At 38.8% G+C, this 12,546-nt stretch overlaps 3 non-coding genes across 3 annotated transcripts; all 3 read left to right on the plus strand.

Moving 5' to 3' along the window:
* Positions 1-210: 210 nt before the first annotated feature.
* Positions 211-336, plus strand: LOC117616857. Its single transcript, XR_004584205.1, has one exon. It is a non-coding gene; the product is annotated as a small nucleolar RNA SNORD14 (small nucleolar RNA).
* Positions 337-695: 359 nt separating this feature from the next.
* On the plus strand, positions 696-817 carry LOC117616855. Its single transcript, XR_004584203.1, has one exon. It is a non-coding gene; the product is annotated as a small nucleolar RNA SNORD14 (small nucleolar RNA).
* Positions 818-1,018: 201 nt separating this feature from the next.
* Positions 1,019-1,142, plus strand: LOC117616856. Its single transcript, XR_004584204.1, has one exon. It is a non-coding gene; the product is annotated as a small nucleolar RNA SNORD14 (small nucleolar RNA).
* The last annotated feature ends 11,404 nt before the right edge of the window (positions 1,143-12,546 follow it).

Raw genomic sequence — 12,546 nt, forward strand, 5'->3', positions numbered from 1 at the left:
ACCCTAAAATCCCCACCTCGTCTGATCTGTATAAATAAAACCCCTCCTCCTTCCTCTCCCTCGTACATCCCTTCTACCTTGTAAAATCCTCTTGATTGGGTTGCTCTGATTTCGTCTTCGCTTGCGTATTATCTGTTGTAGATGTGTTTCTGTATTCTTGTTTTCTTCTGTTGCTTGCTGTGTATTGGTCTGTGGGTTGTGATAATGAACGGTCGATGATGATAGATCCAAAGGCTTGTTTCTCAAGAACATTCGCAGTGGCCGCCTAAGTGCTTTCGCCTTTCGCCGGGCTTGAGAGCGTGTGCTGCTTTTATCCTTCCTTGGATGTCTGAGACTTTTTTCTCTGCTTCTCTGTTTTTCTATGTGCATTCTGTATTTAATGGTTGGTTTTTATTCTGGGTTTTCGATTTTGTTATCGGTGAGAAATATATTTGGTTCATGCCCACTATTCTTGATTTAGGGTTTGGGGATGAACGGGTTTGATCTTTTCTCCATTCACTTTTGTAAGCTGCTTTCTGGTTTTTTCTGGCTGATCATTGTTGGATGAGATGGATTAATTTATCTCAATTACCCAATGATTTTCAGTTAAACATAATTATTTATTTATTTATTTTTGTTTATAATTTTTTGATACCTGGGTTTTAAACCTCTATTGTTCATGGTTATTTTGCTGTGATTATTTTATTGAATATTATCATCAATGATGACAAAAGTAAGGCTTGTTTCTCAAGAACATTCGCAGTGGCCGCCTAAGAGCTTTCGCCACGCCAGGCTTGAGAGCTAATGCTGCTTTATCCTTCCTTGGATGTCTGAGATTTTGCAAAACAAAAATCCTCTGGTTTTTTAAATTTTAAATTTTTTGCTGTAAATTGGTTTTCTGCTTGGTTTCGGGATTTCCATTAATGTAGCAAGTTGTTTTTAAAATCTAGCATAAATTGTTGAAATTTGGTTTGGCAAAATTTATGTTTTCTTTCAGTTTTAAAATCCCATTTAAATGTGCTGTATGTTTGGTTTGAATCACCTGTGATGACAAATCTAAGGCTTGTTTCTCAAGAACATTCGCAGTGGCCGCCTAAGAGCTTTCGCCTTCGCCAGGCTTGAGAGCTTGTGCTGCTTTTATCCTTCCTTGGATGTCTGAGGCTGATTTTCTTATACAATCAATCAATCAAATTGGCATTCTAATTATGTTTTTTGTTTTACATCTACTGTTTTTACAAGTTGGTGTTGCTTTTCAACTGGTGCTGATTAATCACATGAAACAGTTCCTGATTCCTATTTCTACCCGAAATTTTAGCACTGGAGACATTGAAAATAAGAACATTTATAATTTAAAGTAAAGACATTAAGAGGGAGAAGTTAGAATACTTTGATGCTTGGAACAATTAGTGGTTGAACAGTTAAAAGTCTTCCATAATTTGAAAGGATGGGAACAAGTATTCTTCAACCATGCCATTAATAAGTTTAGAGAAACTAATTAAGGTCACAAACTTTGGGCCATATTGTTGAGCTGTGTGAAAATAGTTTCTTTCGAATTTGTTGGACGAGAAATCAGCTTTGAAATGAATTAATCTGCCAAACTTAATTAGACAGCATGTAATGTAGACTCAATTGATTAAGTCATAAGCCTTTTCAATTGAGCCTTCTCATTTTCTAAAATTGGAAGAGTTCCTCATCGGGAATAGTCCTCCAATTCTTTGAATAGCTTGGAGCTTGGATGATGCCATTTGTGCTTGGAGTCTCAACAGCTTACTTTATTTCCACCATGTAAAAAGGCAGGTCAAAACATTGGTTTCTCGAATTTTTTTCTAAAATTTGAGACAAAATACGGACGAAGACTGAATCATGAGTTTTCCCAAATGCCAGTGCTATTTTTAATCTTACCGATTTTGAATCCTCTTCCTTTTCCAGATTTTGTCTCTAAGTTTTCTGGGCCATAAAGTTGGGCTGGATATTTTAAACCTAGTTTTGATGGGCTAAATATAATAAAAACCTACAGCTTATGGGCAAAATTTATTTGAGCCGAAAGCTGCATTGGGATAAAGCCCCAGGCAGCTATACACAGTTCTGCCCTTTTATGTAGGTGTTTCCATATCTTTGAGTGCCTTGAATAATTTCAAAATGGGTACATAAAAGTATTTGGGGGTGGTGAGAATTCACCCAACCCGGGCGCCTTAAGAAGTACAAACGGCCGGAGTAAATTCAAGCGCAGCTAGAGTCTATGTGGCTAGGCCGTGGCCGGAAGATGGGTCGGGCTGTGTGGAAGCTTGGCTGAAGAAGACGGCTCAGTTTGTAGTTGAAGATACGCCCGGGATTTATTTGCAGAGTTGGGCCGGATGGAACTGGGCATGACCGAAGGGGATGGGCTGGAGAGTGCAGCGGAGCTTCTCAATTGAAGGGCGGGCAGCCGTTGGTGCAGGAGCTTGTGAGGCGTGGCCGAGGGTTGGAAGATGCAACTGGGCTGGGAGTTCGAAATCTTGTCGGGACCTTGAAACTTAAAATCCGGGCTGCACAAGTTTGCGGCCGGATGGAGCTAGGAGGGCTGGAGAGTGACCAGAATTGCGGCTGGAGACTTAGACCACATTGTGTTCTAAGTGCGGCCGGGTCTTTTGTTTGGGCCTAATTTGGCAGAAAATGCTGGAGTGGGGCTTCTAATTTTTTAATAATGGGCGGTAGATTTTTCAAAAACAAGATCTTTTATTTTAAAATGCAAAGAAAAATGGAAGTTATCTATTTTGGCAGAAAAGACCATCAGTAGTCAGTTTTCGGGATTTTACAAATATGAAAACCTCAACAAATTTATGGAGAGCCCTGATGAAGCAGAACAGGTACCACAGTGCAATTCCAGCTTAGTATTTCACCATATGGGTGGAAGCCAAACCTGTGAAATCCACTACATCTCAAGAGATCATCACCTTCATAAAAGAGCAGCCCAGGAGATATAGGTGCTTTTAAATACACTGTAATGCCTTTTGGCTTAAGAAATGCAGGAGTCACTTATCAAAGAGCCTCTCATATTTATAGAAAATGCTGGAGTCAGGCTTCTAATCTTTTAATAATCGGCGGCAGATTTTTCAAACACAAGATCTTTTATTTTAAAATACAAAGATCATCCAGGAGAAGAGATCGAGAACATGAATGAGTGGCGGTTGGGCTTTTTGGACTGGAGGGTTATTGTTGCGGTTGGAATGTTTTAGGTTTGGGGAGGGTTTTATATCAGTCCATTTTATATATATAATGGAACCCAAGTGGCTAGCCCCGCCCATATATACATATATATGTAAAATTCATGTTTTGTGCCGCAGATGATTTCAATAATATTTAATACATGAATATATATATATATATATATATATCAATGAATGAATATAAAGATTAAATGAGTTTCCTCGGTGGACCAATTTTAGAGTTTCAGGAATTCGAAAGTTATGAAGGGCATCTTCATGCCATTTCAAAGATTGAAGTTCCAAACCCAAGACACCAATTCGTGACAGGACCCGATCCTAATTTCACTTTGAAATTCGAACCAAGCCCTGTACGTGTCCGACATCTGGCAACTGTCGGGCACAAATGACCATTTTACCCTTCCTGCTACAATTACTATTAAAATTTTCTTTGGACTTCTGCCGAAAATTTGGCAGAGTCTTCCCTGTATTTTGACCAAACCCAAATTTTTCCACCTGTCAAACAATCAAATAATTCTACACCAACTGCCAGAATTGAATAACCAAGTATTCACCAGCTCCAGTTTTCCACTAAAACTAGATATCAGAGCATTTTCTAAAGTTGACCCGGTGGTGGAATCCCTCGCACTTCTATGGCGTGGGGGCGAAAAACAGGTTGAAAATGTGAGTGGACAAAAAATAATGTTCTTGAAAACAATTTATAACCATAATAACCCCCATTTAAAAATAAGTAAGGATATAAATCAATGGTTTGTCTGTATTTCAATACAAGGTATTCAAATAAGCACGTAAAAACATACTGATGAATATACTCGTATAACTGAACAAATATATATAAAGATATAAATGCGCGAATATTAAAGAAACTGGTATAAAATAACTGAAAATCATAACTGGATAAAATAACTCAAAATCCTTTGAAACTACCACCTATTTGTACCCCTGTCATATCCGTCAATTCCCCTGGCAGGTCTCGGGCGTCACGCAGTCTACCCGAGCCGCAAACTGGCGAAATCAGGGGACTATGATCAGCCTGATCCGCCGGCAGGTCTCGATGACACCAAGTCGACTCGAGCCGCTCTGGCAAGATACAGGGGACCGTAGTCAGCCTGATCCGCAATCCTGGCAGGTCTCGGGGACACAGAGTCAGCCGAGCCGCAATCCTGGTAGGTCTTGGGACACCAAGTCTGCCGAGCCGCAAATCCTGGCACTCACGGTCCGAGCGTCCCCGAAACTCGTGAGGCAAAGTCAAGTGCACTGACGTAACTGAAATCAGACTGGATGTCCGTAGACATCGGTCCGACTGTAGGTAATCACCAAAAATAAATGGGTACACGGTGGTTTTAAAATAAACTATTTTGAGAAAAATCTACTAACTCACTGCATCTCAGTAAAATCTGAAACTTAACTGCTATATCTTCTGGTAAAGTTCTCAAACTCTGCTTTTTATATTACTGGCGCCTCAGTATCTAAGCATTACGTAGATCAAAGTACTTAACAGTATAAATCATGCTTGAAGAAGCAGTTCATAAAACTTATTCAGATAAACTCATTTATAAAAGCTTATTTATATAAAATCAGTATAAAATCATTTAAGTAAACTTATTTATATAAATCATTTATATAACTCATTTATATAAAATCATTCATGAAAGAAAGTCCACTCACTGGTGGTCCGAGCTAGTTGAACCCTTCGAAGGTCCCTCATGTGGGTCGATCGGACCTCTGGTGCCTGATTAACCATGAATATTAAATTAATAATCTGCTGAATAAAAAGAATTTAAATTAAACACCTTGCCCCCGACTCCTAGAAATACGTGCACTCGTTTCAAGTTACTCCTATGCCCACCTTAGCTTTTTAGATAGTTAGAACGGTCTCAAGAGACCCGAAGCCTCACTAAGCGATAAGCTGCCAGATCGGCCGATCCAGGATCCCATGGGTCCACGGTCTCCGATGGCCAATCTGGGCTTCTCTGAAGGTTCCTTACAGAGAAGGAACCATGTTCCACGAATTTGGTCCGAAACGGACGGTCGGATCGGCCAAAATCGCGTTATCGCTTTAAATTCAAACCCTAGCCCCAAGGTTCGCGATTTCGGAGTATCCGGGACTCCGATTCGCAATCCGTCGAATCCTACACGATCCTGAAATCGTGTAGACCGACATATCCAAAATTCAGTGCGATCCAACTATTTAACGACACTGCATCGAAGGATCGCGCAATATGGAAAATTCGTTCAGGGCTCAAACGGACTCCGAATCGAGATCCGCGAAATCCTATGTGCTCATGATGACACGAGGATCTCAAAACTATCCAGAGTCACTTCACCACCCTCGCCCACGCGCTGCCTCACGCTCAGGCAGATTCGGGTGTCCAAAGCGATTTCGAGTGGTCGAAAAATCCCCGAACCAAGACTCCAAACTCCTATCCTAGGTAAAACACCCCATTTGGAGTCAGTTTTGTTCTTGGACATACCCCAAAAATTGACCGAAAACAGTAGATCACGGCGGCCGAAGCTTCGGCCAAGTTTCAAGTCGAAAATCGAACGTGTTAGAGCTAAAATCGATCGAAACCCATACATCCATCAGCTAGAACACGAAAAATAGCTGAGAAACCATACCTTACTAGATCGATTTGGTGGAGAATTGAAGGAGAAAAACGAGCTGGAAGTTTGAACTGAAAATCGGCAAACAATGGCAGATTCCGGCGTCCCCGCGGCTGAGGTTGGTCAGAGAAGAACGGCGGGTGAGTGGCGGAGCTATTGGGACCAACGGCGGAGATCGAGACGGCCTGTGGTGGCCGCTGTCTCGATCGGAAGGGAGAGAGGTCACTGGAGTCGCGCGGGAGGGAGAGAGAGAGAGGGAGAGAGAAAGCTGACGGGAGAGAGGAGAGAGAAGAGATAAAAATCTGACTTTTTGACCAAATTACCATTTTGCCCTTCGCAGTATTTTGATCGTATCTTCTTCGTTACAACTCCGATTCGGGTCTACTCCGTGTCTACGGACTCCTTTCGCCGTGCTCTACGTAAGGCGCAAGCGGAATTGCCAAATTCTTTCTCGATCAAAAAGTCAACTTTTTCCCTATTAAATAATGCGAGGGCAAAATTGTCTTTTCGCTAGAAGATATTATTCCTACTTTTTAGATATTTTGTTATTTTCTTAATATTTTGTTTTGGGTTATTACAATTCGAGCTCAGGATTTTCGGAGGATTATATGCACGTAACGGAGGCTTCACAAGGAAAGAAAATCTAGGAGTTTAATAATAACTTTGAATGGTCCAAAGCAAGGAAGAATCAAGCATATCAGAATATTTCATTCAATACAATCCCACGGATTTAAGGGTGCCTTAGAAGGAAAGAAGTTTTAAAAGAGTTGACCTTAGGCCATTCAATGGCCAGCCCATGGGCTGACGAATGCCCTATATAAACCTCATCAAACGAAGGAAAGAGACACACAACATCAGACAAACAAACGTATTTTTTGTCTCGCACTTTTCTTTTCCTAGACTTAGGATTTTACTTTTCAAGCACTTAGTGTAGTGAGTTCGTCATATTTCCTAGTGTAAGTTTCAATTCTCGTTCAATTTATATTTCTGGTCATTTACATTCAAGTTTATTTCAATTGCTTTACCTTTCATTGTTATCGCACTTTTATTAAGTTTAATTTCAAGTTTATTTAAGTTTATTTCTCTTATCGTTCTTATCGCTTTTATTTCGTTCTTGCTTTATTTATCGCCTTGATTTATTTTATCGCACTTCAATTCTTGTCTTTACGTTTATACGTATATTTAGTTTAATTGCATTATTTTTACTTAAAACCCTAAAAATCACAAAAACATCTGTACGAAACCTAATCATTCTCGAGCCCGAGGAAGTGAAAGAATCTAGGCCAAGATGAGGTTCCTTGCTTGACCGATTAGTCGTTTGATCAGAAGTTAGAAGTGCAACATATCCATCTACTCACATTCCATTCAAGCCCAAATTCGTGGCTTGATGGTGGCACGCCTTGCATTCAAAAGAAGAAGGACTAAAAGTTCCTTTCGTTGGCCGCCTCGGCCGAAAAGAGGGAAACAAAAAGCTTAAATGTTAAAATGGTCCTGTATTTTTAATTTATCCAATTTGATTCTTGTATTTATGATTATTAGTCAATGTGATTCATTCTGTTAAATTTCATTTAAAAATTTTAAAAAACAATTTAAATATTAATAATAACAAAATAAGAACTAAACAAAAATATAAAAATTCGCCTATCTCAACCACCACAACCCATCTCTTTTCTTTCTCTCCCCAGCAACAACCCACAACCCTGTCTATCTCTACCCAAGCCACTTTCTCCCCACCCAAAGGCCCAACTCTAATCCATCCCAGCCCTAATATCTCCCTCTTCTCTCTCTCTCTCAAAAACAAAAAGAAGGCCAGTACCCCCGACCAGCTCCCAGCAAGATCTTCCCGAACCCAACCATTGTCTAGCCATTTGTCCACTACTCCACTAGCTAAGCAGCCCTTACCCTCCCCGACTATGCTCATCCTTTTTTTTTTTTTTTGAAGTTTTTTTATTTATTCTTCTAGTGTTATGTTATTGATATATTTTTAAATCAATTAAACTTTTTTAATTTAAAAAAGCTTTATATGTTTTCAAAAGAAAAAAAAAGATTATCATGTTCATATATAAAAAAATTTAATGGAAGGACTAAATTGGCTAACGGTCCTAAACACAAAGACTGAATTGGCTAAATTAAAAATACTGGGATTAAATTAGCCAATGTAGTAAAATACATGGACCATTTTAACATTTAAGCCATAAATAAAAGCTGAAATATAAAGTAAATAACACAGTATTTAATGAGGTTCGACAAGTGTGCCTACGTCTCCGGGGTAGCAGCAAACTCTTTTACTATGTATAATTGTTTGGGGGTGGTCAAAATTCACCCAATCCGCCAAGGAGGAATTCCTAACGGCTGAAGAATTCCTAGCGGCCGAGAATTCCTAGTGGCGCAATTCCAAGTGGCCAATAATTCCTAGCAACTGAAGAATTCCTAGTGGCGCAATTCCTAGCGGTTGAGAATTCCTAGTGGTGCAATTCCTTGCAGCCGAGAATTCCTAGCAGCCGAAGAATTCCTAACGGTCGAGAATTCCTAGCCGCTGAAGAATTCCTAGTGGCGCAATTCCTATCGGCCAAAGAATTCCTAGTGGTTGAGAATTCCTAGCGGCTAAAGAATTCCTAGCTGCAGATTTCCTAGCCAAGAATTCCTAGCTGCCGAGGTGCTTTCTCAAAAAGGTGGCCGAGGTCTTTTCTTCAAAGGCCATGGTGACTTCTCAAAAATGCCGCTCGGCGCTTCCTTTTGCAAAAATGATCGGGCACTTCCCTTTGTAAAAGTGGTCGGGCATATCCTTAAAAAAGTGGCCGGACGTATCCTTGCAAAATTGGCCGAGTGCTTCCTTTTGAAAAAATGACCGAGCACTTCTCAAAAAGTTGGGGTGGCCACTCCTTAAATACCTTGGTCGGCCACTCCTCTTATAAATAGCTGGGCCGGGGCGAATTTTCTCCTTCAGCACCTTGGCACCCTCCTCGTAACACTTGGGCAAGCAAAGTTGGGCCGAGGGAGCTGAAGTTCAGCGGGAGGTATTTTCGTCGAGGGAGTTGAAGTTCAGCGGGAGTTATTTCCGCCGAGGGAGTTGAAGTTCGGCGGGAGGTATGTCCGCCAAGTTCCCAATATTCGAATATTTGAGAACTCAAAGATAGTCCAACATAGGGCCAAGCCCAACATCCAAATATTTAGAGTTCCCATACCATCCAACTTGGCAGATGGTCAGCCAACTCTAGAATTCTAAAAACTCAAAGAGCACGAGGTTCCACCAGATGTCAAGATGAAATCTCGGAGGTCAAGCCCAAGCCACAGATTCGTGCCCAAGATTTCCAGAAGAGTGTATGCACATGGCAGTGGCCTCACAAGAAAAGAAATCAAAGAGATTGATGATAGTTCAGAATATTCCAAATAAGAGATAATTAAGCAATCATAATATCTCCACCAATGTAGTCTTACGAATTTAGAGGGCCTCGAAAGGAAAGAAGTTTAAAAGAGTTGACATTTGGCCATTCAATGGCCAACCCATGCGTCAACGGGCGCCCTATATAAACTTCACCAAACGAAGGCAGATGACAAACAACATCAGACAGACAAACCTATTTTTCGTCTCGCACTCTTCTTTTCCTAGACTTTGGATTTTACTTTTCACGCACCTAGATAGCGAGTTCGTCCTTTTTCTAGTGTAAGTTTAAATTCTTATTCAATTTATATTTTCTTGTCATTTAAATTCAAGTTTATTTCAATTGCTTTACTTTTCATTGTTATCACACTTTCATTAAATTAAATTTCAAGTTTAATTTAGTTTCTCATTCTTATCGTTCCTATTTTGTTCTTGTTTATTTATTGCTTTGATCTATTTTATCGTATTTTAATTCTCATCTTTACATTATTTATTTTACGCATTTATCTTTAAATTATATTTAAATTTAAGCACCTTTACTTTACGCACTTGTTCTTCGTTTCATTACGTTCACCTTTAATCTTCATCTTCACCCACTCCACATCATTTGGTTGCTCACATAAAGCCTTGACCTCGAGGTAATGAAAGAACCTAGGCTGTGAGGAGGTTCCTTGCTCGGCAATACAATCGTTTGATTAAAGTTAGATCTCGGTGTTGGTAATTTTTAACAACAATATTAAAACCTTGCAAGTGCACAAATCAAATGATAGTATAGTAAGCAAGCAAGGGTCGATCCCACAGAGATTGTGATCTAAAGAGATGTTTATCAATGTCACACAATGAAAACTAAAACACAATTAAACACGAAAACAAAATAAAGATTGAAATCACAAGGACTTCCACACACACAACACCAAGGGGGGTTTTGATTTGATTTTGTGAATAAAACAAAATAAGGAAAAGAAAACAAAACAGAATTTAAATTAGAGTTTAAGAGAAATTGGTTTAAAATCAATCAAGAACAATAGCTAGGACTTACTATCCACCTCCAAACAATCAATCAATCCATAAACAACAATAGATAATCAATTTCTAGCAAGCATATGATGACGACACTCACAACAAGATCATGGCATTTGACTCGAGTTGTATGATTCTCTCTTAAGTGTATGTAAAGTGTATGGCATTTACATCAATACGTGTATTCTTAATTGAAATCTAGTATGGCATTTACTCAAATTAACAATCAAGAATCCATTAAGATCAAAGAGAATATGAGTGTCACAAAAAACCTAAAACATGGCATTTGTTATTAGGAATTCAAGAATCGATTTCTCATAACTAGTTCTTAACCCAATTATTCGTTGCAAACAAGAACACATTCAATATGGCAATTGACCTATGTTCTACAACAATTTAATTCCAATACATGCTTCTAAGTTAGCTACTCAAAGAAACAAAATATCAGAATTCACATAACATAGAGAAACCAAAATCATCACGCTTGTAGAAACTAAAAATCCATTAAACTTGTTTATAAAATTGAAATCATGTTTAGGGCTTCAAGATTAAGCCCTAACTAACAAGAAATTAGTTACTCATGGTCTTGGATGAACTCAAAAAATAAATACATAAGAACTGAAAATTAAAAGAAGGAAGGAAAAGAAAGAACTCGTTGGCAGCTTTCTCCTCTTGCGCGGTTGATCTCTTTAGGACGTGAATCCCTTGTATGGGGGCCTTGGCTGACCTTTTATATCACTTATATCAGAGTTCTAAACCCTAAAATTGACTGAAAAGTCGTCCAAGAAGTCTTGGTAAACAAGGAATCCGAATAGTAAAGTAAAAATCACAATTCCTAACTCCACTGGAAAATACAGCTCAGCCCAATTTTCACATGATTTGGGGATCTTCGGCCTTATAGAAAAATTATTTAAAATATATTTTAGAAATATAAATGTCTTATCTTTCCAACCATATACAGCACGTAACTTGAAAAATTCGGGAAGGCTTCCGTTTCATCACATTCACGTAACATGTACAAAACTGTCCTGTCTGCACGTGGGCTAACTTTACTTGTAATACTGTACCAATTGGCTACATAGAAAATTCTAGAAAAATCAAAGATTGAACTTCAAGATGTTAGCTTTCATCTCCAATTGGCCTTGCACCAAATTCCCCTGAAAGTTGATTTTCCCTTAAAAACCTTCTAAGAGCGCAGAAAAGCTGAAAATCAGAAAAGTAAAGTAATAAGCCCTTTTTAAATCTAATTATCCTACGGTAAAAAGAGTACATAAATGAGTATATTTATGGACTTATCACTCGGACACAACATACACTCACATTCCATTCAAGCCAAATTCGTGGCTTGGTGGTGGCACGCCCCACACTCAAAAAAGAAGAAGGACCAAAAGTTCCTTCCGTCCGCCGCCTCGGCCGAAGAGAGGGAAACAATAATAAAGGATATTGTGTTGTAAATGGTGTGGAGCCCACAAATAAGAGGTGAAATGAAAGGTGAACACTTGTGTATAGAGAAATTATACATTAGTATGGTATTACCACGTGGCACTTGTCAGGTGGTAGTACGCACCTATAATATGGCGACACTTGGATAACAACTACTCGAAGCGAGGGAACTAACGTCCGTTTAATATTGGTCTGGACACTTCTATGGTCCATCTTTTTTGCCTCAAATACTGCATAGCTTTCGTCCTTCTTTGGATCTCTCGAGAAGCCATGGCTATGGAGTTTTTCGTTAAACCAACTGGGACCTCTTGAAAAGCCATTAACTCTCATAATGTTAGTATGAAATTTGTATTGTCATTTCCTAGACTTTAGCGTAGGTGAAAAATTAGTGTGTGAAGAATTGTTACTGGACGTTATGGCACAACTCGTTCAATCCAATACTTCCGAGGCATGACTTGACCGATATGAGAAACTGATTTCAGGTAAATCATGACATAATCATGCATTCATTATAGGATTCCTAGTTGGAGTTTTTTCACTCAAGTATTTTTTATGTTAATCTTATTTTTAATAGTATTAGATTTTATCTCTTGAGATTACCTTCCTAGTTGGACTCTATGTTGTTTTAAAGGTAAAATATCTTTTATCTAAAACTTGGCAAGCACTTCCTAGTTGTTTCATTGCTTTCATCTTGTTGTATATTGGTTCCTTTTATTAAAAGATGTTGTGGGAGCATATATTTTCGTCTCCAATCAGGGCACGCCACGTGGAAAAGAAGATTATCTCTTAAATTAATTAATTAAACCAGTTTATCTGGCTAATTAATTAATTGGGATAAATATCTTAATTAATATGATATTATCTTTATTCAATAAGACAATATCATTAATTCGGATATTATCCTAATGAAGAGAA

This window comes from Prunus dulcis, chromosome 1 (genome assembly GCF_902201215.1).
Source record: "Prunus dulcis chromosome 1, ALMONDv2, whole genome shotgun sequence".
Taxonomy (NCBI): domain Eukaryota; kingdom Viridiplantae; phylum Streptophyta; class Magnoliopsida; order Rosales; family Rosaceae; genus Prunus; species Prunus dulcis.